Source organism: Pristiophorus japonicus, chromosome 27, assembly GCF_044704955.1.
Source record: "Pristiophorus japonicus isolate sPriJap1 chromosome 27, sPriJap1.hap1, whole genome shotgun sequence".
Lineage (NCBI taxonomy): Eukaryota > Metazoa > Chordata > Chondrichthyes > Pristiophoridae > Pristiophorus > Pristiophorus japonicus.
This window is the reverse complement of record NC_092003.1, coordinates 13782537-13810075: the sequence shown is the minus strand read 5'-3', so window position 1 is coordinate 13810075 and position 27539 is coordinate 13782537. Positions and strand designations below refer to the sequence as shown.

Sequence of the window (27539 nt, the reverse complement as noted above, 5' to 3'; positions counted from 1 at the left end):
CACTGTGGCAGCACTTTCAGTATTAGTTGATTTTAATTCCCATTGCATTTTAAACCAAAGCTCCTGGAATATTTCTGTTTTAACTTGTGGGTTGCATTTGCAAAGAAGTATTGCTCTGTTGTCCATGAAGTTCTGGTGTGTGTGAGGTGTGTGGTGTGTGTTGGTGCCTTCGCAGCAAACGAGACAAAGGTGGGCAGCGGAAACGTTACAAGGACACCCTCAAAGCCTCCCTGATTAAGTGCAACATCCCCACTGACACCTGGGAGTCCCTGGCCAAAGACTGCCCTAAGTGGAGAAAGTGCATCCGGGAGGGCGCTGAGCACCTTGAGTCTCATTGCCGAGAGCATGCAGAAACAAGCGCAGGCAGCGGAAGGAGCGTGCGGCAAACCAGTCCCACCCACCCATTCCCTCAACCACTATCTGTCCCACCTGTGACAGGGACTGTGGCTCTCGTATTGGACTGTTCAGTCACCAATGAACTCACTTTAAGAGTGGAAGCAAGTCTTCCTCGATTCCGAGGGACTGCCTATGATGATGATGATGGTGTGTGTGTGTCTTTGAAAGGGACAATTAAACTAAAGTTTATGCACTAGCCATGTTGGACTAAATCAATTTGAAACAGGAAGGAAATCAGAAAATATTGAATGTGTATAGTTCAAGTCATTTCGCATTTAGCTCTAGATTAGGAGAGACCACACAAACGTTATAGAAAACAGACGTACACACACATGAACACTCTATGAATATTTATTTAGGGTCTGAAGTATTAAGACAGTGCACTGACTGTTAGAAGCATTCTATTCAAAAATTAATGATGATGCTTAATGTGACTCCTTTTCTAATTGCTTACGGTTAATCGTAAAGAAGCATTTTTCTCGAGGGTAACAGTGACTTTCAAGCCATGAATTTCCAGGCTCAGCATATACTCAGATTGTGAGATTGCTTTCCTGGTAAACGTGGCTGAGATTTCCATCACCTTTAGCATGGCTTTGTACAGGCTGGCATCCAGGATTTTTTTGTCATCTTGAATATTCAAAGCGCACATGGGAGGGTCTGAGACACTGTGGGTGGACGGTTTGTAGAAGAGTACAACCAGTTGCTTGTCACCACACTGGTAGCTGATAAGGCCTGACAGACCCTCATTTGGGCTTTCCATGAAGGAAATTTCATTCTCTTCTCCTTTTTCAACAGTTTCCAGTGGTGTCATTCCTTCCCCAGTCACCATAAAAGATCTACAAGGAGTAAAGAACATTTATTCATCCTTTTTGTATTGCTGCAATATGAGAATTCAACAGTACAATGCATTTTCCTCAGCGTAATAACGCTGTTCTTGTGGCAGGTCAGAGAGGAATTTGAGGCTAGACCTAATTCCTTGGTTCCCCACTGCTTTATTCATCAACCATAGGGCTCAAATTTGCCCAGAGCCGTTTTTAGCCAGCGTTACTCCCAATCTTTGAGGTCAGAACTACTCCTAAAATAAATGTGCCAAGTTTCCTCGCTTGTATTTTTCAGAATTGGCTCCACGCGGCCTGTCCAGTCGCCTCGGGGGGTGGAGCCGACCGACTGCGCCGAAAAAACAATACCGCCCCTTCTGCGCATGCGCAGGAAAATAAAGGACATTTTTGACGTGATTCCTACGGGCGCACATGTGCAGTATAGCTCCTGGTCTGATATCGGCCATTTTTAAAGAGCCAGTTGTGTGTGTGAGAATGTTGAGCGCTGTGTGAGAACTGTAATTATCATTGGAAAAATCGGGGCTCAAAACGGCAGGCAGGCAGGACAAGGTTCTTTGTTCTCTCTCTCCACAGGTGTGTATGGACCACACCCAGGTCTGAGCAGGTGCAGGAGACCTCCCCCTCCCCCCAACGCCAACCCCCTGGGCTACACTTGATGGATAGTGCAGGCTTCTGGTGCATTCCGATCGCCTTCCACAGCGCCCCCCCTCCCCCTCCGGCCTTCATTTGCAGCCGAGCCCCGAGCCCCTGTGAGCGGGCGCGGGACCGACCCTCCAGCCCTGTTTGCAGACGTTCGGTGGTGGTGTGTCAGCTGAAAGAATACGAAAAGTTACAGAATTCCATCAAACTTCCATTTACTGCGTTATAAGGTAAAATAAATCTTTATTATATATATTTCAGTCTTCTTGACTCCCCCCAAAACCTCGCTGAAAAACAATGGCGTCTTTCTGCGCCGATTTTTCAACGTGCGCTGCTTTTTCATAACTCACCAGAAGGTTTTTCGGGAGTGGTCAGATACGTCGACCTAAGAGACATTTTTTGGGGCAAACTTCCATCATTCACAAAAACTGGCGCAGACATCGGGTTATGATGAAAAAATAACGAGCCGAAAAAAAATGGCAACTAACTCAGTTACGCTGGCGCAGATTCCTTGGGGAAACTTACATTTTTTAATCTTACACCAAAAAAAGTGGCACACGGCAAAAAACCGGGACAAATGACCGGGGAAAGTTGAGCCCTATAATGTCAGACACATTTGGGGGTGGGTACTTGAGATGTGGTAATGAAGTCAATCCTGCTTTTGCTTCATTATCAACACGAGGCAGTAGCGGCTCCTGGGGTACAGGCCATCAAAGGCTTTCAAATTGTAAAAGGCCAGGGTCCTAGCGGGACCTGGGGGTACCTGTGCATTAAACACAAAAGGTTAGTATGCAGGTACAGCAAGTGATCAGGAAGGCCAATGGTATCTTGGCCTTTATTGCAAAGGGGATGGAGCATAAAAGCAGGGAACTCGTGCTGCAGTTATACAGGGTATTGGTGAGGCCACACCTGGAATATTGCATGCAATTTTGCATTGCATATTTACGAAAGGTTAAACTTGCTTTGGAGGCAGTTCAGAGAAGGTTCACTAGGTTGATTCTGGAGAAAGGTTGAGCATGTTGGGCCTCTATTCATTGGAATTCAGAAGAATGAGAGATGATCTTATCAAACCGTATAAGATTATGAGAGGACTTGATAAGGTGGATACAGAGAGGATGTTACCAATGATAGGGGAGACTAGAATTTGAGGGCATAATCTTAGAATAAGGGGCAGTCCATTTAAAGCTGAGATGAGGAGAAATTTCTTCTCTCAGAGAGTTGTAAATCTCTGAAATTCGCTGCCTCAGAGAGCTGTGGAAACTGGGACATTGAATAAATTTAAGACAGAAATAGACATTTTCTTAAACGATAAGGGGTTATGTGGAGCGGGCTGGGAAGAGGACCTGAGTCCATGATTGGATCAGCCATGATCATATTGAATGCCGGAGCAGGCTCGAGGGGCCGTATGGCCTACTCCTGCTCCTATTTCTTATGTTCTTATGTTCCCCCACTGCAATTCATCTCAAAGTGATGGATTCTGGTGCAGAAACTGACCTATTTAACAAAAGCAGCAAACGTTTAATTTCTTCAGGACATCCCACGACTGCTGTGTGCAGACCCCGCTCTGAATTTCATGGAGTCGGTGCCCAGTGGTGCCAGGAATGGCGTGGGCACCAACCCAATAGTCACATGTCCCCCATCCCAGCAATTAGGATGGAGTCAGGTCCACAATTATGGGGTGACGGAAGTTCCACCTTGCCCTAAATCTGCCCCCGTCACACTTCCCCCACCCCAAATATGCTCCTAAGGAAATTTGGGGCTAAAGTCTCTCGGTGGTGAGTGAGCTTTAACAGTCTTATTTTGTCATATCTAGTGTTAAATGAGTTGGAGGTGATTTTAATATGGGTGTCATTAATATGGCCTTCATTGCGAGAGGATTTGAGTACAGGAGCAAGGATGTCTTACTACAGTTATACAGGGCCTTGGTGAGACCGCACCTGGAGTATTGTGTGCAGTTTTGGTCTCCTTACCGAAGGAAGGATATACTTGCCACAGAGGGAGTGCAGCGAAGGTTCACTAGACTGATTCCTGGGATGGTAGGACTGTTGTATGAGGAGAGATTGGGTCGACGAGGCCTGTATTCACTCGAGTTTAGAAGAATGAGAGGGGATCTCATTGAAACATATAAAAATCTGACTGGGTTGGATAGACTGGATGTGGGGAGGTTGTTTCCCGGGGCTGGGAAGTCTCGAACAAGGGGTCACAGTCTCAGGATATGGGGTAGGAAATTTAGGACCAAGATGAGGAGAAATTTCTTCACTCAATGGGTGGTGAACCTGTGGAATTCTCTACCACAGAAAGCTATGGAGGCCAAGTCACTGAATATATTTAAGGGGGAGACAGATAGATTTCTAGGAACAATAGACATCAAGGGATATGGGGAAAAAGCAGGAATATGGTGTTGAGATAGAGGATCAGCCATGATCATATTGAATGGCGGTGCAGACTCGAAGGGCCGTATGGCCTACTACTGCTCCTATTTTCTATGTTTCTATGTTTCCATGTGACATCACAACTGATCCTGAGTGGGTTCGACTTCCACACTTGTGATTTTCAGTCCAGTTCACCCCCTCCTTAGACTAGGGACACTGAGGCCCATTGTGGTGACCTTACCACTGGCCAGCCTCAGGTTAGTCAAATCAGCACAGACTGGGAATCAAACTTGAGACCTGACTGTTCTGTGTGGCTCAGTACCAAACTGACCCGAGTATTTGATTCACTGAGCCAGTGGGGAAAGCCGCCCGGTGTTATTTCAGGAGTGAGTATGTTTTCTTTTCACCAAAATGATGCAAGAGTCTTATACAATATACTTACGCAGGGTCAGTCAGCTTGATGTTGCCTGTATCATTTTTAACATTAATGTGCCAAATTTTGTCATCAGTCTGGTTTCCCACTGCGCTCCTGGGTAGCCTGTAAAACAGAACAGAAAGTAACCCTCAGATACAAATTCTGTTTAAAAAGATAAATAACCCCCTTGTGGTAGGTTGCCGACCCTTCAGGATTGTCCTGGTGTCTCCAGGAATTAAAGATTAATCTTCAGGACACTGCTGCAAGCAAGGCGCCAGAAAAATCATCGGGGCAGTGAAAAACATTGTGTACTTGTTTCATTTCCTTCTGTTTATTAGTGATGAGAAAACTGGACCAGAGATGAGAAAAATGGCTGTTTGACTGACAGTTAAAATCATCTGATTATGTCATAGGCAATCCCTCGGAATCGAGGAAGACTTGCTTCCACTCTTAACATGAGTTCTTAGGTGGCTCTACAGTCCAATACGGGAACCACAGTCCCTGTCACAGGTGGGACAGATAGTCGGTGAGGGAAGGGGTGGGTGGGACTGGTTTGCCGCACGCTCTTTCCGTTGCCTGCGCTTGATTTCTGCATGCTCTCCGCGATGAGACTCGAGGTGCTCAGCGCCCTCCCGGATGCACTTCCTCCACTTAGGGCGGTCTTTGGCCAGGGACTCCCAGGTGTCAGAGGGGATGTTGCTTTGAGCGTGCTCTTGCAACGTTTCCTCTGCCCACCTTTGGCTCGTTTGCAGTGAAGGAGTTCCGAGTAGAGCGCTTGCTTTGGGAGTGACGTGTCTGACATGCAGACAATGTGGCCCACCCAGTGGAGCGGATCAAGTGTGGTCGGTGCTTCGATGCTGGGGATGTTGGCCTGGTCGATGATTATATAATGAACTGCTGTTTCACTTTCCGATTGGCTGTGGGAAGGCGGTGTGCCATGAGATGGGTCGTGTTGAGCCACCAATGACAGGAGTGTGGGGGCGGGGCATTTGGGGGCTGGAGGTCATGTGATGAAACCAGGAATATATTCAACTGGAGTTGGCAACCCGACCTGGTGCATCAATGAATCAATGCACTGCCCAGTGTGTGAAACTGAGCCATACGTGGGAGGAAAGCCCATGGTGTGATCCGTGATCTGTGCTGAGTTAGCTGACCTCAGTTAGGACAGTGTGAGTGCTGCTACAACTGACCTTGCTGATGCTGCACTGGGAACAAGTTAAAAGCAGCCTGGGTTCTTGGTTCTGTTGGCTATCCAATGATCTCTACTGCAAAGTTCATATCTCTGGATATTGTATGAGAACCATTCGTGATAGCCCCAGGTTACATTGTGTGCAGTGTCAACACGAGACTAACAACTGAAGGGTGATGTACCAGAGCTCCATGGAACGGAGCGTGCCCTTGGAACCCAGGATGTGTTCTAATACCACGGCCTGGTCTCATATCCCTTTATTCTCTTTTCTACCTACAAGAACATAAGAACATAAGAAATAGGAGCAGGAATAGGCCATACGACCTCTCGAGCCATTCAATATGATCATGGCTGATCCAATCATGGATTTAGGTCAACTTCCCAGCCCACTCCACATAGCCCCTTATCAGTTAAGAAACTGTCTATCTCTGTCTTAAATTTATTCAATGACCCAGCTTCCACAGCTCTCTGAGGCAGCGAATTCCACAGATTTACAACCCTCTGAGAGAAGAAAATTCTCCTCATCTCAGTTTTAAATGGGCAGCCCCTTATTCTAAGAACATTCCCTCTAGTTCCAGTCTCCCCCATCAGTGGAAACATCCTCTCTGCATCCACCTTGTCAAGCATCCTGATAATTTAATATGTTTCGATAATAACAACTCTCATTCTTCTGAATTCGAATAAGTAGCAGCCCAACCTGCTCAACCTTTCCTCATAAGTCAACCCTCTTAATCTCCAGAATCAACCTCGTGAACTTCTCTGATCTGCCTCCAAAACAAGTATATCCTTTCGTAAATATGGAAACTAAAACTGCACGCAGTATTGCAGGTGTGGCCTCACCAATACCCTGCATAACTGTAGCAAGACTTCCCTGCTTTTATACTCCATCCCCTTTGCAATAAAGGCCAGGATTCCATTGGCCATCCTGATCACTTGCTGTACCTGCATACTAACCTTTTGTGTTTCATGCACAAGTACCCCCAGGTCCCGTTGCCGAACCTATTACTTAAATGTTGACATTGAATTCCATCTGCTACTACTTCCATCTTATCAAACAGTGGTTAGACTGAAGCTGGAGTATTTGATCAAGTTACAGGCACCACCCTTCAGGAAGGATGTCAAGGCCTTGAATGGAGTTCAGAGGAGTGTAAGGTTACTAATCTTCAGAAAAAAAAACACAGACCATGAACTAAAAATTGATTGATACAAACTTTGGAATTAAACTGGACAATTAAGGACATCCTGTGAGCAGGAACCAAAAACTGACCATGCATAACTCCATGCATAACAATTATGCAATGTCACGTGAGGCCCTGAACTTAATTGACCAGGGTGGGGAAACAGACATTTGGAGACATCGAGTCTGTAACAGAGGACCCCACCCCACTCCACACAAGGGGCAAGTTTTGGGCGAACAGCATTTCAGCATCTGGAAATATCTTTTGCATTGGCAACTCCACCCACAAATCAGGAGCCATTCAACCTCATCAATAAACAGTGAAACAGATCAATAAACGTTTTCGTCACAGTGGGGAATTTATTCAAACACCCTGCAGGAGATTTACTGGAATGTTACCAGGGATGTGGGACTTGGGTTATGTGCAGAGACTGGAGAAGCTGGGTTTTGGCTGTAGCCTGTAAAAGGGAAAGCTAACACTGAGTGTGAGAGTTTCCCTGTTTCAGCGGTTAGCTGGAAGGGAGAGCAGCAGCATGTCCAATGTGATGGCAAGGGAGGCACCAGGCTACTGTTCAACGGAGTCATTTTTACCGCACAGTTTTTGTGAATTTTGTGCTCATCAAAGTTTGTGATGTTGGCATTGGGGAAGATTATACCTTCCATTTCAGGAACTCAAACAGGGGAGGATGACCCACAGTAACAAACTATTTGCTCACTTGTGTCATTCCTTTACTGTGATGTCTGTGATACATGGTGTTCAATTCCTTCTGCACACTTTGTTCAAAATCTGCTTTTTCTCAGAGCTCAGTACGTCAATATAAATCTTTGCTTTCTCGGTGAGCTTTACATAGGATGCAATTCCCATCACTGAAACTTTGCCATTGTTGTAAGTCACTCTATCACCCTGTCAACTTATGAAAAAGAACTTCCGCACACACCCTTAAAATAGCAAGGGTGGTTCGAACTTTCCTGCGATTGTCTCCGCAAGATCCTACAAATCCCCTGGGAGGACAGACGCACTAACGATAGCGTCCTCGACCAAGCCAACATCCCCAGCATCGAAGCACTAACCACACTTGATCATCTCTGCTGGGCAGGCCACATTGTTCGCATGTCAGACACGAGACTCCCAAAGCAAGCGCTCTACTCGGAACTCTTTCACGGCAAATGAGCCAAATGTGGGCAAAGGAAACATTATGAGGACACCTTCAAAGCCTCCCTGATAAAGTGCAACATCCCCACTGACACCTGGGAGTCCCTGGCCAAAGACCGCCCTAAGTGGAGGAAGTGCATCCAGGAGGGCGCTGAGCACCTCGAGTCTCGTCACCGAGAGCGTGCAGAAACCAAGCGCAGGCAGCGGAAGGAGCGTGCGACAAACCAATCTCACCAACCCCTTCCCTCAATGACTATCTGTCCCACCTGTGACAGGGACTGTGGTTCCCGTATTGGACTGTTCAGCCACCTCAGGACTCATGTTAAGAGTGGGAGCAATTCTTCCTCGATTCCAAGGGACTGCCTATGATGATGATGATGATGATCCTACTGAGCATCAACAATATCACATTCGAACACACCACGTGCTTTCTTTTTATGATAACTACAGCCCTGCTCAGATCTGGAACTGGCGAAATGGCAAGATAGAAGGGTCCCCGTGTCTAATCTCAGCGAGAATCCCCCAAGATCTTAAAATTGGAACTGAATATTAATGCGGACACAAAAGCACTTTTGTCGTTTACATATTCATTTAAATCTTGCTAAATATTAGATTTTTCCGGAAACCTGCTTGAATGAGGAGTGTGCATGGTTCAGGATATCATTTGACATAAAAATAGCCAGGAGGGAAATCTCTTGTGTTGTCCACGTAAGTCACGCATTTAAAGAATTCAACCTGAACAAGAGTACAGTGAAAATACAACACATGAACCTGGAAGTTACACCTTGTCACTTTCTATTCACTACAAGCAGTGATATTGTACAAAAGCTAAATATATAGAAGATACTTATAGAAGGTACTTACAGATAAGTTACATTAACACCGGTCGTATTATCACCGCTGATCGTGGTTACACCGCCCATCGAGCATTCACAGCCGGTTGGAGTTATACTTGAACTGCTTGAAGTGGCTCCCATTCTACTAACTGCTCGGTCCCTGTAGAAGGAAATAGAAAGGAACACTCATGGATAAATTTCTGGCAGTGACTTACCGTCCAGACTCACATCTGACGGATGATGTCCCAGAGTTCCATGGAGCAAATGGTGCCCATGGAACCCAGGGATTGTTCGGGGCTACAGGACAGGTGTAGAGAAGATTGGATGGAAATGTCGGAAAGGCAGTACTGAGGGAGTGTCGCACTGTCGAAGGGTCAGTACTGAGGGAGTGCTGCACTGTCGAAGGGTCAGTACTGAGGGAGCGCTGCACTGTCGGAGGGTCAGTACTGAGGGAGCGCCGCACTGTCGGAGGGGCAGTACTGAGGGAGTGTCGCACTGTTGGAAGGGTCAGTACTGAGGGAGTGCTGCACTGTCGGAGGGTCAGTATGAGGGTGCGCCGCACTGTCGGAGGGGCAGTAATGAGGGTGTGCTGCACCGTCGGAGGGGGAATAATGAGGGAGCGCCGCACTGTCGGAGGGGCAGTACTGAGGGAGTGCTGCACTGTTGGAAGGGTCAGTACTGAGGGAGCGCCGCACTCTTGGAGGGGCAGTACTGAGGGCATGCTGCACTGTTGGAAGGGCAGTACTGAGGGAGTGCTGCACCGTCGGAGGGGCAATAATGATGGAGCGCCGTACAGTCGGAGCGGCAGTACTGAGGGTGCGCCGCAGTGTTGGAGGAGCAGTACTGAGGGAGTGGCGCACTGTCGGAGGGGCAGTACTGAGGGAGCGGCGCACTGTCGGAGGGGCAATACTGAGGGAGAGCTGCACTGTTGGAGGGCCAGTACTGAGGGAGTGCTGCACTGTTGGATGGGCAGTACTGAGGGTGCGCTGCACTGTTGGAGGGGCAGTACTGAGGGAGTGCCGCACTGACGGAGGGGCAGTACTGAGGGAGTGTCGCACTGTTGGAAGGGTCAGTACTGAGGGAGTGCTGCACTGTCGGAGGGTCAGTATGAGGGTGCGCCGCACTGTCGGAGGGGCAGTAATGAGGGTGTGCTGCACCGTCGGAGGGGGAATAATGAGGGAGCGCCGCACTGTCGGAGGGGCAGTACTGAGGGAGTGCTGCACTGTTGGAAGGGTCAGTACTGAGGGAGCGCCGCACTCTTGGAGGGGCAGTACTGAGGGCATGCTGCACTGTTGGAAGGGCAGTACTGAGGGAGTGCTGCACCGTCGGAGGGGCAATAATGATGGAGCGCCGTACAGTCGGAGCGGCAGTACTGAGGGTGCGCCGCAGTGTTGGAGGAGCAGTACTGAGGGAGTGGCGCACTGTCGGAGGGGCAGTACTGAGGGAGCGGCGCACTGTCGGAGGGGCAATACTGAGGGAGAGCTGCACTGTTGGAGGGCCAGTACTGAGGGAGTGCTGCACTGTTGGATGGGCAGTACTGAGGGTGCGCTGCACTGTTGGAGGGGCAGTACTGAGGGAGTGCCGTACTGTCGGAGGGGCAATACTGAGGGAGCGCCGCACTGTCGGAGGGGCAGTGGAGAGGCAGCGCCACACTGTCGGAGGGGCAATACTGAGGGAGTGCCGCACTGTCGGAGGGGCAGTACTGAGGGTGCGCCGCAGTGTTGGAGGAGCAGTACTGAGGGAGTGGCGCACTGTCGGAGGGGCAGTACTGAGGGAGCGGCGCACTGTCGGAGGGGCAATACTGAGGGAGAGCTGCACTGTTGGAGGGCCAGTACTGAGGGAGTGCTGCACTGTTGGATGGGCAGTACTGAGGGTGCGCTGCACTGTTGGAGGGGCAGTACTGAGGGAGTGCCGCACTGACGGAGGGGCAGTGCTGAGGGAGCATCGCAGTGTCGGAGGGGCAGTAGGTAGGGAGTGGCGCACTGTCGGAGGGGCAGTAGAGAGGGAGTGCCGCACTGTTGGAGGGGCAGTACTGAGGGAGTGCCGCACTGTCGGAGGGGCAGTGGAGAGGAAGCGCCACACTGTCGGAGGGGCACTACTGAGGTAACGCCGCACTGTCGGAGGGGCAGTACTGAGGGAGCGCCGCACTGTCGGAGGGGCAGTACTGAGGGAGTGCCGTACTGTCGGAGGGGCAATACTGAGGGAGCGCCGCACTGTCGGAGGGGCAGTGGAGAGGCAGCGCCACACTGTCGGAGGGGCAATACTGAGGGAGTGCCGCACTGTCGGAGGGGCAGTACTGCGGGAGCGCCGCACTGTCGGATGTGCCGTCTTTTGGATTAGATGTTGAACCCAGGGCCCTGACTGCCCTCTCAGATGGACCTTACTATTCCCACAGCACTGTTGGAAGAAGAGCAGGGGAGTTCTCCCCAGTGTCCTGGGGACAATATTTATCCGTCCACCAACGTCCCCGGAACAGATGATCTTTTCCTGATCACATTGCTGTGTGTGGTAGCTTTGCACAAATTGCCTGCCGTGTTTCCCACATTACAACAGTGACCACACTGCAAAGGTACTTCATTGGCTGTGAAGCACTTTGTCCATCCTGAGGTGGTGAAAGGTCTGGGAGTGCAAGCTGCATTTCTCAACGCTGTGCTTCGACTGCGGGCTGGAAATATTGAAAGGGTTAAAAGTTGGAAGGTTGAAGATTGGATGGAAAGAGGCTGCGAGACGATTGGAGCCACTGAGCCATTCAAATGTGACTTTCTGATCCCCTGTATGTCTGCAGTACTTCATGGTGGCACTCGGTTTATGGCAGTGAGGCTTGACTTTGGGATAATGAGTAGCTGCTCCTTGTCTGTATGTTAAGTATTTGTGAGCACCTTGTTACTGTGTGAATAGTAATAGTAATTCTTGTTGCTCCACAGTATCTCGCCGCCCCTTCGCCCCGACCCTCGCCGCTCCTGCTGTGCCTGCCCGCGCTCCAATCACCGACCTGGACCGTGGTGATGTCCCACTTCACTGCCGTCGCCCTCCTGCTCCAGCACCTGCTGCTCCCTGCAGTGGTACACCACCACACTGCTCCTCCCGCTCCCCTATTACTTAAATGTTGATATTGAATTCCATCTGCTACTACTTCCACCTTATCAAACAGTGGTTAGACCGAAGCTGGAGTATTCGATCAAGTTATCGGCACCACCCTTCAGGAAGGATGTCAAGGCCTTACATAGAAACATACAAAATAGGAGCAGGAGTAGGCCATTCGGCCCTTCGAGTCTGCACCATCATTGAATGACTTCATGGCTGAACATGCAACTTCAGTACCCCCTTCCTGCTTTCTCGCCATACCCCTTGATCCCCCTAGTAGAAAGGACTACATCTAACTCCTTTTTGAATATATTTAGTGAATTGGCCTCAACAACTTTCTGTGGTAGAGAATTCCACAGGTTCACCACTCTCTGGGTAAAGAAGTTTCTCCTCATCTCGGTCCTAAATGGCTGACCCCTTATCCTTAGACAGTGACTCCTGGTTCTGGACTTCCCCAACATTGGGAACATTCTTCCTGCATCAAAACCCGTCAGAATTTTAAAAGTTTCTATGAGATCCCCTCTCATTCTTCTGAACTACAGTGAATACAAGCCCAGTTGATCCAGTCTTTCTTGATATGTCAGTCCCGCCATCCCGGGAATCAGTCTGGTGAACCTTCGCTGCACTCCCTCAATAGCAAGAATATCCTTCCTCAAGATAGGACAACAAAACTGTACACAATACTCCAGGTGTGGCCTCACCAAGGCACTGTACAACTTTAGGAACACCTCCCTGCCCCTCTACTCAAATCCCCTTGCTATGAAGGCCAACATGCCATTTGCATTCTTAACCGCCTGCTGTACCTGCATGCCAACCTTCAATGACTGATGTACCATGACACCCAGGTCTCGTTGCATCTCCCCTTTTCCTCATCTGTCACCATTCAGATAATAGTCTGTCTCTCTGTTTTTACCACCAAAGTGGATAACCTCACATTTATCCACATTATAGTTCATCTGCAATGCATTTGCCAACCACCTAACCTATTCTGAAAAGTACCCATTTACTCTGACTCTTTGCTTCCTGTCTGACAACCAGTTCGATCAAGTTATAGGCACCACCCTTCAGGAAGGATGTCAAGGCCTTACATAGAAACATAGAAAATAGGAGCAGGAGTAGGCCATTCGGCCCTTCGAGCCTGCACCGCCATTCAATATGACCATGGCTGATCCTCTATCTCAACACCATATTCCCCTTTTTTCCCCATACCCCTTAATGTCTATTGTTTCTAGAAATCTATCTATGTCCCTCTTAAATATATTCAGTGACTTGGCCTCCACAGCTTTCTATGGTAAAGAATTCCACAGCTTTACCACCCTCTGAGTGAAGAAATTTCTCATCATCTCACTCCTAAATTTCCTACCCCATAGCCTGAGACTGTGACCCCTTGTTCTAGACTTCCCAGCCAGGGGAAACATACTCCCTCCATCCAGTCTATCCAACCCAGTCAGAATTTTACACGTTTCAATCAGATCCCCTCTCATTCTTCTAAACTCTCGTGAATACAGGCCTCGTCGACCCAATCTCTCCTCATACAACAGTCCTGCCATCCCAGGAATCAGTCTGGTGAACCTTCGCTGCACTCCCTCTCTGGCAAGCATATCCTTCCTTAGGTAAGGAGACCAAAACTGCACACAATACTCCAGGTGCGGTCTCATCAAGGCCCTATATAACTGTAGTAAGACATCCTTGCTCCTATACTCAAATCCTCTTGCAATGAAGGCCAACATACCATTTGCCTTCCTAACTGCTTGCTGCACCTACATGTTTGCTTTCACTGACTGGTGTACAAGGACACCCAGGTCCTTGAATGGAGTGCAGAGGAGATTTACTGGAATGTTACCAGGGATGTGGGACTTGGATTATGTGCAGAGACTGGAGAAGCTGGGTTTTGGCTGTAGCCTGTAAAAGGGAAAGCTAACACTGAGTGTGAGAGTTTCCCTGTTTCAGCGGTTAGCTGGAAGGAAGAGCAGCAGCATGTCCAATGTGGTGGCAAGGGAGGCACCAGGCTACTGTTCAACGGAGTCATTTTTACCGCACGGTTTTTGTGAATTTTGTGCTCATCAAAGTTTGTGATGTTGGCATTGGGGAAGATTATACCTTCCATTTCAGGAACTCAAACAGGGCCAGATGACCCATAGCAACAAACTATTTGCTCACTTGTGTCATTCCTTGACTGTGATGTCTGTGATACATCGTGTTCAATTCCTTCTGCACACTTTGGTCAAAATCTGCTTTTTCTCAGAGCTCAGCACCTCAATATAAATCTTTGCTTTCTCAGTGAGCTTTACATAGGATGCAATTCCCATCACTGAAACTTTGCCATTGTTGTAAGTCACCCAATTACCCTGTCAACTTATTAAAAATAACTTCCGTATTTTACCTTAAAATAGAAAGCGTGGTTAGAAATTTAGTACTATGTCTCCGCAAGATCCGACAAATCACCTGGGAGAACAGATGCACCAACGTTAGCGTCCTCGACCAGCCAACATCCCCAGCTTTGAAGCACTGACCACACTCGACCAGCTCCGCTGGGCAGGCCACACTGTTCGCATGCCAGACACGAGACTCCCAAAGCAAGCGCTCTACTCGGAACTCCTTCACGGCAAACAAGCCAAAGGTGGGCAGAGGAAACGTTACAAGGACACCCTCAAAGCCTCCCTGATAAAGTGCAACATCCCCACTGACATCTGGGAGTCCCTGGCCAAAGACTGCCCGAAGTGGAGGAAGTGCATCTGGGAGGGCGCTGAGCACCTCGAGTCTCGTCGCTGAGAGCATGCAGAAATCAAGCACAGGTAGCGGAAAGAGCGTGTGGCAAACCAGTCCCACCCACCCCTTCTATCTGTCCCACCTGTGACAGGGACTGTGGTTCCCGTATTGGACTGTTCAGCCACCTCAGGACTCATGTTAAGAGTGGGAGCAAGTCTTCCTCGATTCCGAGGGACTGCCTATGATGATGATGATGATGATCCTACTGAGTAACAACAATATCACATTAGAACACACCACGTGCTATCTCTTTACTATAACTACAGCCCTGCTCAGATCTGGAACTGGTGGAATGACAAGATAGAAGGGTCCCCGTGTCTAATCTCAGCGGGAATCCCGTAGATCCTAAAATTGGAACTGAATATTAATGCTGACACAAAAGCACTATTTCAGTTTACATATTGTCTTCAATCTTGCTAAATGTCTGATTTTTCCAGAAACCTGCTTGAATGAGGAGTGTGCATGGTTCAGGATATCATTTGACATAAAAATACCCAGTTGGCAAATCTTTTGTGTTGTCCAGGTGAGTCACGCATTTAAAGAATTCAACCTGATCAAGAGTATAGTGAAAATACAACACATGAACCTGGAAGTTACACCTTGTCACTTTCTATTCACTACAAACAGCGACATTGTACAAAAGATAGATATATAGAACATACTTATATAAGGTACTTACAGGTAAGTTACATTACCGCCGGTCGTATTATCACCGCCGATCGTGGTTACACCACCCATCGAGCATTCACAGCCGGTTGTAGTTATACTTGAACTGCTTGTCCCGTCTTCCATTCTGGTAACCGCATGGTCCCTGTGGAAGAGAACAGAAAGGAACCCTCCATGGATAAATTTCTGGCAGTGACTTACCGTCCAGACTCACACATGACGGATGATGTCCCAGATTTCCATGGAGCAAATGGTGCCCATGGAACCCAGGGAATGTTAGGGGCTACAGGACAGGTGTAGAGAAGATTGGGAGGAAGCATCAGAGGGGCAGTGCCGAGGGAGTGCCACAGTGTCGGAGGGGCAGTTCTGCGGAGGGGCAGTTCTGCGGGAGCGCTGCACTGTCGGAGAGGCAGTACTGAGGGACCGCTGCAATGTCGGAGGGACAGTTCTGCAGGAGCACTGCACTGTCGGAGAGGCAGTACTGAGGGAGCGCCACACTGTCGGAGGGGCAGTACTGAGGGAGCGCCACACTGTCGGAGGGGCAGTACTGAGGGAGCGCTACACTGTCGGAGGGACAGTACTGAGGAAGCGCCATACTGTCGGAGGGGAAGTACTGAGGGAGTAGCGTACTGTCAGAGGGGCAGTACTGAGGGAGCGCTGCACTGTCGGACGTGCCGTCTTTTGGATGAGACGTTGAACCCAGGGCCCTGACTGCCCTCCCAGATGTATCTTACTGTTCCCACAGCACTATTGGAAGAAGAGCAGGGGAGTTCTCCCCAGAGTCCTGGGGACAATATTTATCCCTCCACCAACGTCCCCGGAACAGATTACCTTTTCATTATCACATTGCTGTGTGTGGGAGCTTGCTGTGCACAAATTGCCTGCCGTGTTTCCCACATTACAACAGTGACCATACTGCAAAGGTACTTCATTGGCTGTGAAGCACTTTGTCCGTCCTGAGGTGGTGAAAGGTCTGGGAGTGGATGGCCCATAGCAACAAACTATTTGCTCACTTGTGTCATTCCTTTACTGTGATGTCTGTGATACATGGTGTTCAATTCCTTCTGCACACTTTGTTCAAAATCTGCTTTTTCTCAGAGCTCAGTACATCAATATAAATCTTTACTTTCTCAGTGAGCTTTACATAGGATGCAATTCCCATCACTGAAACTTTGCCATTGTTGTAAGTCACCCTATTACCCTGACAACTTATTAAAAATAACTTCCATATCCACCCTTAAAATAGAAAGGGTGGTTGGAACTTTCCTACGATATCTCCGCAAGATCCTACAGATCTCCTGGGAGGACAGACGCACCAACGTTAGCGTCCTCGACCAGGCCAACATCCCCAGCATTGAAGCACTGACCACACTTGATCAGCTCCGCTGGGCAGGCCACACTGTTCGCATGCCAGACACGAGACTCCCAAAGCAAGCGCTCTACTCGGAACTCCTTCACGGCAAACGAGCCAAAGGTGGCAGATGAAACGTTACAAAGACACCCTCAAAGCCTCCCTGATAAAATGCAACATCCCTACTGACACCTGGGAGTCCCTAGCCAAAGACCACCCTAAGTGGAGGAAGTGCATCCGGGAGGGCGCTGAGCACCTCGAGTGTCATCGGCGAGAGCATGCAGAAACCAAGCGCAGGCAGTGGAAGGATCGTGCGGCAAACCAGTCCCACCCACCCCTTCCCTCAACGACTATCTGTTCCACCTGTGACAGGGACTGTGGTTCCTGTATTGGACTGTTCAGCCACCTAAGAACTCATGTTAAGAGTGGGAGCAAGTCTTCCTCGATTCCGAGGGACTGCCTATGATGATGATGATGATGATCCTACTGAGTAACAACAATATCACATTAGAACACACCACGTGCTTTCTTTTTACTATAACTACGGCCCGGCTCAGATCTGGAACTGGTGGAATGGCAAGATAGAAGGGTCCCCGTGTCTAATCTCAGCGGGAATCCCCCAGATCCTAAATTGGAACTGAATATTAACAAAAGCACTATTGCAGTTTACATATTCATTTAAATCTTGCTAAATGTCTGATTTTTCAAGAAACCTGCTTGAATGAGGAGTGTGCATGATTCAGGATATCATTTGACATAAAAATAGACAGCAGGCAAATCTTTTGTGTTGTCCACGTAAGTCACGCATTTAAAGAATTCAACTGAACAAGAGTACAGTGAAATTATAACACATGAACCTTGTCACTTTGTCACTTTCTATTAACTACAAACAGTGATATTGTACAAAAGATAAATATATAGAACATTTTTTTGAAGGTACTTACAGGTAAGTTACATTAACACCGGTCGTATTATCACCGCCGATCGTGGTTACACCGCCCATCGAGCATTCACAGCCGGTTGGAGTTATACTTGAACTGCTTGAACTGGCTCCCATTCTACTAACTGCTCGGTCCCTGTAGAAGGAAATAGAAAGGAACACTCATGGTTAAATTTCTGGCAGTGACTTACCGTCCAGACTCACATATGACGGATGATGTCCCAGAGTTCCATGGAGCAAATGGTGCCCATGGAACCCAGGGATTGTTAGGGGCTACAGGACAGGTGTCGAGAAGATTGGCTGAAAACGTAGGAGGGGCAGTACTGAGGGAAAGCTGCACTATCGGAGGGGCAGTACTGAGGGAACGCTGCACTATCGGACGGGCAGTACTGAGGGAGCGCCACACTGTCGGAGGGGCAGTACTTCGGGAGTGCTGTATTGTCAGAGGGCAATACTGAGGGAGAGCCACACTTTCATAGGGGCAGTACTGAGGGAGTGTGGCACTGTCAGAGGGGCAGTAATGAGGGAGCACCGCACTTTTGGAGGGTCATTGCTGAGGGAGCGCCGCACTGTTAGCGGGGCAGTACTGGGGGAGTGCTGCTCTGTTGGAGCGGCAGAACTGAGGGACTGCTGCTCTGTCGGAGGGGCAGAACTGGAGGAGTACTGCTCTGTTGGAGGGGCAGTACTGGGGGAGTGCTACTCTGCTGGAGGGGCAATACTGAGGGAGCGCCGCACTGTCGGAGGGGCAGTATTGAGGGATGCTGCACCGTCGGAGGGGCAGTACTGAGGGAGCGCCGCATTGTCGGAGGGGCAGTACTGAGGGAGCACTGCACTGTCGGAGGGGCAGTATGAGGGAGCGCCACACCGTCGGAGGGTCATTGCTGAGGGAGCGCCGCACTGTCGAAGGGTGTTTTGGATCAATAATAATAGACACACGTTCGGGATCTGGATGAATGTTAAATAAGAGACAAGACAAATGAAGTGAAGAATAAGATACCGTTTACTGAGAGAAAAGAAACATTGATAATATAGTTTACGAAGAAAAGAGAAGTATGATAAGATGCAACAACGCTCATGGCCTTCAGCCGTCGGAAACTCCACAAGCGACGGCTGGTCTGGAGCATTGGGGGTCCCGGCACCGCTCGCGAATCACGGTCCAAGGTGAAGTTCAAAGAGCTACGGGACAGTACTGTACCTTTATACTATCAAATAAACATACTATTGAACAAAACATGGGTGCATGTGGCTTATGGCCAACTCCTAATCTGTAAGGCCCCAAGTGCTTGTCCACAAAGCATGAGACCTCGAGCCACGGGCCGTCTCATAACAATCTGGTGTGCGTCCCAAGGTTGCTTTCCCTCTCTTTAGCAACAACATCCATGAGGCATGAAGCAGAGACACACTGTAAATGACTAAATATCATAATTAACCCGATATGATTAACCCTATACAATACATTCCACCCTTGATATTTAGACATTCTAAGTAATATAATCAAGTTGAAGGCGTAATGCATCAGTTACACGTTGAGTATGCACAAGCAATGCCCGCAATCTACACCAAAGAATACATACAAGCAGTAATATCAGTAATAACGCGACGAGTAAAACAACGATAGGATATATTAACAACTTCAAAGCGGTGGATGTTTTTGGGGACCATCCGTAAAAAATGTCCCACCAATGGTGCACCGTAGGTTCAGTGACCGTTGTCGCAACTCTGACCAAGGCGCCTTCACTGTAACTCATGGCAACTTGCAGAGTATGCAGAGTACGCCCTCGTTTGCTCAATTCATCAGTGACCTTTTGATTATCTTTTAGAAATTGAGCTAAACGAGTTAGGTCTACAGTGGGAGGAAGGTTCGTAATGCCTAGGACGGTGTGATGGCGCACAACATTTTTCCATCGTCCCAATCGATATGACCTTTTAGAATGAAGGTCATATATGGTATACACATCTTTAAAGTAAGCATTTAGAGGAGGATCTTGACGGGCGCCGTCAAAATAAATGGGATAGACACTAGTAACACAAACATGATTCTGTCCGATTTCATGTAAAATTGTATCATTGTATGGTACAAGTGTCCAAATACATGTTCCCACTGTATGCTGTCGGGAGCATGGTTCAAACACAGGTGTGTGCAAAGGACACACCATACCGAAAGGCCATATTTGACAATCTTGAGCTTGGTGAGTTCTATTGCTAGCATTAATCCATCCACCCTTGAACTCGGGTACCCACAGATTTTGGCCATACAGGTGGGGAAGCACTATAAACTGGCACCAAATGTTGGTTTTTGTGATATTGACTATTCTCATAGTAAAGTTACACCCCTGGTCATCACAATGTATGTGTCTGTTGCATATCAGGTTTTACCCCTAGATTTCTATTGCCGAAGTGGAATATTTTGCTCCAACTATTTGCATGCCCTGACATGGCAATACCTTCGAATTCGGCCCTTAATAGTTGCCGGGTTACTTCTTCAAACATGCATTGTGTGTGATGACCTCATTCTTGTTGTGGCCCGGTGACACTCCCTATCTCTTGAGTAGTTTTATCGATGTGTTCCCATCGCATTACGTCCGACAGCCAACTAGAAAACACTGTTCTGTGAGACCTCTGTCCCATGCATTTCGCAATCGAATTGCATCTCCAGTGAGTCTCCTTTTGTATTTTGTTTTGTAAGGTCTCGATATCCATAGAATTTAATGCTCCTATCCCTGTTCCTGCGCCTCCTAATATTGTGGCTAATGTTTTCAGATTTGCTTTAATTGTTGTTATATTACAAGTGTCAGACGACTTGTCCCCAAACCGGATGTGTAGTGTGAGATTTAATATGGCTGGGGATGTAAGCACAGGTGTACATGTAGAGTGTACTCGTTGCAAATGATCCATGGGGCTCTTAGAATGCTTAACTGCATGCATTGACCAAAAGTGGCCCATAATCCCCCTACCAGTGATTAAGGAGGCATTTGTACATCCATACCATAGAGAGGCATTTAATTTAATTTCGTCTGACATAGTGTCATTGCTTGACGTAATGCTGCGGGCCCAACTCTTTAACCACGTGACGTTGTGCAATAACGACACATTGGGATGCACATTGCATATCATTGTCATATCTTTTTGCCACTTGATTGATAACGTGATGTTGGCCCCCGTGCTTACTGTTAATAGCACCTGTCCTGGGCCTCCCCAGTACCCGCATGTGTCACAAGTGACGCTCCAGTGTCCTATAGTGCAGGCTTGCCCGGAAGGACAGGTAAAATTGTCTTGCGTACGATCAGTGTGAGCTAACCGCCACCCTATACGGCCATCCCATGTTGTGTTTCCTAGGATTTCCATGGATAATAGTAACTTCTGCCCCTGTGTCTTGTAAAGCCACATCTCTTTGTATGCTCTCCCCCTCGCCAATGTATCGTAATCGGAATGTGTGGCCTCAGATCCCCGGGAGCTTGGGTTGATGTGGTTCTAACGGGGAGTACTCCCGGATCCCGGCCACACCCCCAGTCGAGGGGATTACTAGCCTTCCACAGCTCTTCTACGTTGGGGTATAGGCTAGCGGGAGGTGGTTTCTCCAAATCCGCAGATTATCGCTATCCGACTTAGTCTCCCTTACCGTCCTCCTTTCACCCTTCTCTGTTCCAAGAACGCAGTGTTACTTCCACATAGAATACATCGCTCCGGTTGGGATTCCATCAATTTTTCCCTTGGGGACCCCTGCCTTCAGTAAAGCCGCGAACATGTCCCTCCGCGTAATTCTTTTTTTTGTCTTTCCTGACCCTGTACCTTTCCCAGAGATCGAACCTTGTCGCTGGTCCCGATCTCCCTCTACATTAGCCGTTCTCGACTCTCGCACACTATCTTCTGCATTCTCTAATTGTCCTAACAATAGGCAAGCGTGCCCCACTCGCTGCCCTTGGGCTGGTCCCAATAATGCGAGTAGCGCACCCCTCATCATAGGAGGGCCACTCTTCATCAGCCTGCTCCGCATTCCTGCCGTAAAGAGCTCCTGATCTGGCCCCCCATATTGTTGGTGATATATTCCTCCCTGTGTTGCCATGTTGCGCAACTGTATCGCACCCTCCGCCATAGTATTCCAAGGTTTTACCTCCCCTTCCCAATCAACGGCAGACGGATATTTTTGCCGGACCCCGATAGTAACCATGTCCCATAGCGAACCTGAGCTCTAGCCATTCCGTAGCACTGCTGTGATATGGTGGTCCGTAGTCATAGTCCCATTTTTGTTAACTCTTCGGGGTTAAGTATTACGCCTGATGCTCCCTGGTCCCAAATCCGGGTTAGCCATTCTGACAATGATTTCCCGGGTTTTTGGTGAAATCAAGACCCTATTTCTTGTAACTCACTAGTGGTGAAGTCACGTACCCCTCCAGTGGTTACCGGCTGTTCCCCATCTTGCTGTTTCGTTTTATTTGTCATAAGGGGTCGAGCTTTTGTGCCCGGAGCGTATGGGGGGGGGTGGTTTAATTTCCTCCCGCTCCCCGCACCACTCTCCATCTGTCCACTCATATTCTGAGTCACAGGAGTCCCAGATGTCTCTGTCCCAACGAGCCGGATCCCAAGTGGGTCCAGCTACCAATGCACGTACCTTTGACCCATCTATCTGTCATTTCCGTCATCCTCCTCTCCTGCCGTTCCAGCCACCGCTGTAGCCTCCTCTCCTGCCGTTCCAGCCACCGCCGTAGCCTCCTCTCCTGCCGTTCCAGCCACCGCTGTAACCTCCTCTCCTGCCGTTCCGGCCACCGCTGTAGCCTCCTCTCCTGCCGTTCCAGCCACCGCTGTAGCCTCCTCTCCTGCCGTTCCAGCCACCGCCGTAGCCTCCTCTCCTGCCGTTCCAGCCACCGCTGTAACCTCCTCTCCTGCCGTTCCAGCCACCGCCGTAGCCTCCTCTCCTGCCGTTCCAGCCACCGCTGTAGCCTCCTCTCCTGCCGTTCCAGCCACCGCTGTAACCTCCTCTCCTGCCGTTCCAGCCACCGCTGTAGCCTCCTCTCCTGCCGTTCCAGCCACCGCCGTAGCCTCCTCTCCTGCCGTTCCAGCCACCGCCGTAGCCTCCTCTCCTGCCGTTCCAGCCACCGCTGTAACCTCCTCTCCTGCCGTTCCAGCCACCGCCGTAGCCTCCTCTCCTGCCGTTCCAGCCACCGCTGTAACCTCCTCTCCTGCCGTTCCAGCCACCGCCGTAACCTCCTCTCCTGCCGTTCCAGCCACCGCTGTAACCTCCTCTCCTGCCGTTCCAGCCACCGCCGTAGCCTCCTCTCCTGCCGTTCCAGCCACCGCTGTAACCTCCTCTCCTGTCGTTCCAGCCACCGCTGTAGCCTCCTCTCCTGCCGTTCCAGCCACCACCACCGCTGTTGTCCCAGTAACTGCTGCCTCTCCTGCGGCCGCCATAACCACCACCACCGACACCCGACTTTTTCTCCGCACGCCCCCCCCCCCGCCCCCGATTTGTCGGCCGTCGATGGGTTTGCCATTCACCGCCTGCTCTTCCAGGGTCTGCTCGTCTGTGTGTGGCTTCTTTCCCCTCCAGCTCGGTCGGCGCTGCTCTTTGGGAACCCGGGAGACAGCGGTCTGTGGAGGAGTGAAGTCTTCCCAGCTCCCACGCACCGTCCCCATCCATCTCCTGCCGAGTAGCGTCGGCCCATCGCCTGCAATGATCCACAAAGGTAAACCGCGCGTCTCGCCCCCGTGGGATACCTGTACATCCGCTCTGCCAAGAACAGGCATCAGTTCCTTCGTGTCGGTGTGCAGCTTCGCCGTGACCGGGACCAGCTTGGGTCGTGCAGCTGGGTTAATCCACAGTTTATCAAAAGTTCTCTGGCTCATCAACGACGGACCCGATCCAGTGACCGCTTCCATACTCACTGGGACTCCGTTAACCTTGACTTCCATAATCACTGGGGCCAAATCGCCGGTACACGTATACAGTCCAAACACATCATCTTCTTCTGCCTGCTCCTCGCTGGATAATAGATCATCCCCCATCTCCTCAGCCACACGGTGAGTCAGGTTTCTTTTCCACATACGCTGAAGGTGGCCTTTCGTGTGGCAGGTATTGCACGTGTACTCCGCAAACCTGCACCGGTGAGCCCCATGGCTTCCTCCGCAGCGCCAGCATGGTGCTACTCGATTAGCCCCCCTCGGTGGACTCTGAGTTCCAGGACCCCGAGGTCCGTGCTCTCTGCCCTGGGCAGAGCCACGTTCTGCAGTTTTGTCCTGTGGACAGCGCCTGCCGGGTTTGAGACTGTGTGGGGGAACATCTGCTTGGTGCTACAAGTCGAGGTCATAAATACCCGGCTGATGGTGATGGCTTGCTTCAGGTTGACTGTAGGTTCATGGGATAGCAGCCTGTGAAGGAGCCCCTCATGGCCAATCCCACAAAAACGTCTCGCAACGCCTTGTCAAGGTGTGTGCCAAAATCACACGGCACCGCGAGTCTCCTGAGGTCCGCAGCATATTTGGTGACATCCTGGCCTTTAGGTCTGCAGTGGTGGTAGAATTTGTGCCTGGCCGTGAGGATGGTCTCCTTCGGTTACAGTTGGTCACAAATGAGTGCGATCAGCTTCTCATATGACTTGTCCCTGGCGCTCGCGGGTGCCATAAAATCCCTGATGCGACAGTAAACCTCATCGCCACAACTGGAAAGCAATATCGCCTTACGCTTCTCTCTCAGTGCGTCCGTGCCCCCCGTCAGGTCATTTGCTGTGAAGTAGTACTCAAGCCTTTCCGTAAAGGCCTCCCAATCATTAGCGAGCCCAGAGTAGCCATGGTTGCATGAAGTTCGTCATTGTCCTTGTCGCCAATGTAATGTATGTAGCACTCACATCACTGACTCCACACGGTCTGGTGTTGTAGTAACTGCTGTGACCTTCGTCCTTTATTGTGCAACTCCAGAGTGCCTCTCAGGTGTGGTGGGCAGCCTTTTATACTCTGTCTTGCAGGTACTTTCAGGTCTCCCACCACAGCGCCCTCTGTGGCAAACCATTGTACTTATACATTTAATGTACCTGGACAATACATAACAAATGCAATAGTAAGGAGGGACATTAGCCTGGATGATGTGGAATCGGTATGGGTGGAGCTGTGGAAGACCAAAGGGCAGAAAATGCTAGTGGGAGTTGTGTACAGACCACCAAACAGTAGTCGTGAGGTTGGAGACAGCATCAAACAAGAAATAAGGGATGTGTGCAATAAAGGTACAGCAGTTATCATGGGCGACTTTAATCTACATATTGATTGGCAAACCAAACTGATGGCAATGTGGTGGAGGAGGATTTTCTGGAGTGTATTCGGGATGGTTTTCTGGATCAATATGTCGAGGAGCCAACTAGAGAGCTGGCCATCCTAGACTGGGTGATATGTAATGAGAAGGGACTAATTAGCAATCTTGTTGTGCAAGGCCCCTTGGGGAAGAGTGACCATAATATGGTAGAATTCTTTATTAAGGTGGAGAGTGACACAGTTAATTCGGAAACTAGGGTCCTGAACTTAAGGAACGGTAACTTCGACGACATGAGGCATGAATTGATTTGACTAGACTGGCAAAGGATACTTAAAGGGTTGACGGTGGATAAGCAATGGCAAACATTTAAAGATCACATGGATGAACTTCAGCAATTGTACATTTCTGTCTGGAGTAAAAATAAAACAGGGAAGGTGACTCAACCATGGCTAACAAGGGAAATTAAGGATAGTGTTAAATCCAAGGAAGAGGCATACAAATTGGCCAGAAAAAGTAGCAAACCTGAGGACTGGGAGAAATTTAGAATTCAGCAGAGCAGGACAAAGGGTTTAATTAGGAGGGGGAATATAGAATATGAGAGGAAGCTTGCCGGGAACATAAAAACTGACTGCAAAAGTTTCTATAAATATGTGAAGAGAAAAAGATTAGTGAAGACAAATGAAGGTCCCTTGCACTCAGATTCAGGAGAATTTATAATGGGGAAACAAAGAAATGACAGGCCAGTTGAACAAATACTTTGGTTCTGTCTTCACGAAGGAAGACACAAATAACCTTCCGGAAATACTCAGGGACTGAGGGTCTAGTGAGAAGGAGCAACTGAAGGAAATCCTTATTAGGCGGGAAATTGTGTTTGGGAAACTGATGGGATTGAAGGCCAATAAATCCCCGGGGCCTGATCGTCTGCATCCCAGAGTACTTAAGGAAGTGGCCCAAGAAATAGTGGATGCATTGGTGATCATTTTCCAACAGTCTATTGACTCTGGACCAGTTCCTATGAACTTGAGGGTAGCTAATGAAACACCACTTTTTTAAAAAGGAGGGAGAGAGAAAATGGGTTATTATAGACCAGTTAGCCTGACATCAGTAGTGGGAAAAATGTTGGAGTCAATTATTAAAGATAAATTGGGTGTAATATCTCCAAGTTTGCAGATGACACTAAACTGGGTGGCGGTGTCAGCTGTGAGGGGGATGCTAAGATGCTGCAGGGTGACTTGGACAGGTTCGGTGAGTGGGCAAATGCATGGCAGATGCAGTATAATGTGGATAAATATGAGGTTATCCACTTTGGGGGCAAAAACACAAAGGCAGAATTATCTGAATGGCGGCAGATTAGGAAAAGGGGTGGTGCAACGAGACCTGGGTGTCATGGTTCATCATTCATTGAAAGTTGGCATGCAGGTAAAGCAGGCGGTGAAGAAGACAAATGGTATTTTGCCCTTCAGACCTAGGGGATTTGAGTATAAGAGCAGGGAGGTCTTACTGCAATTCCTTCATCCAAATCATTGATGTATATTGTAAAGAGCTGGGGTCCTAGCACTGAGCCCTGCGGCACTCCACTAGTCACTGCCTCCCATTCCGAAAAGGACCCGTTTATCCTGACTCTCTGCTTCCTGTCTGCCAACCAATTCTCTATCCACGCCAATACATTACCCCCAATACCATGTGCTTTGATTTTGCACACCAATCTCTTATGTGGGACCTTGTCAAAGGCCTTTTGAAAGTCCAAATACACCACATCCACTGGTTCTCCCCTGTCCACTCTACTAGTTACATCCTCAAAAAATTCCAGAAGATTTGTCAAGCATGATTTCCCTTTCATAAATCCATGCTGACTTGGACCGATCCGGTCACTGCTTTCCAAATGCGTTGCTATTTCATCTTTAATAATTGATTCCAACATTTTCCCCACTACTGATGTCAGGCTAACCGGTCTATAATTACCCATTTTCTCTCTCCCTCCCTTTTTAAAAAGTGGTGTTACATTAGCTACCCTCCAGTCCATAGGAACTGATCCAGAGTCGATAGACCGTTGGAAAATGATCACCAATGCACTCACTATTAGAAGGGCCATTTCCTTAAGTACTGTGGGATGCAGACAATCAGGCCCCGGGGATTTATCAGCTTTCAATCTCATCAATTTCCCTAACACAATTTCCCGCCTAATAAGGATATCCTTCAGTTCCTCCTTCTCACTGGACCCTCAGTCCCCAAGTACATCCGGAAGGTTATTTGTGTCTTCCTTCGTGAAGACAGAACCAAAGTATTTGTTCAATCGGTCTGCCATTTCTTTGTTCCCCATTATAAATTCACCTGAGTCCGACTGCAAGGGACCTATGTTTGTCTTCACTAAACTTTTTCTCTTCACATATCTATAGAAGCTTTTGCAGTCAGTTTTTATGTTCCCGGCAAGCTCCCTATTGAAATCTATTTTCCCCCTCCTAATTAAACCATTTGT

The 27539-nt window shown here is 48.9% G+C and overlaps 1 long non-coding RNA gene across 1 annotated transcript; it reads right to left on the bottom strand.

Moving 5' to 3' along the window:
* Positions 1 to 9049: 9049 nt before the first annotated feature.
* Positions 9050 to 17960, bottom strand: LOC139239308 (uncharacterized). The gene is made up of 3 exons (XR_011588631.1): positions 17831 to 17960; positions 15549 to 15680; positions 9050 to 9176 (listed from the first exon to the last, which is right to left on the bottom strand). It is a non-coding gene; the product is annotated as an uncharacterized lncRNA (long non-coding RNA).
* Between the last annotated feature and the right edge of the window lie 9579 nt (positions 17961 to 27539).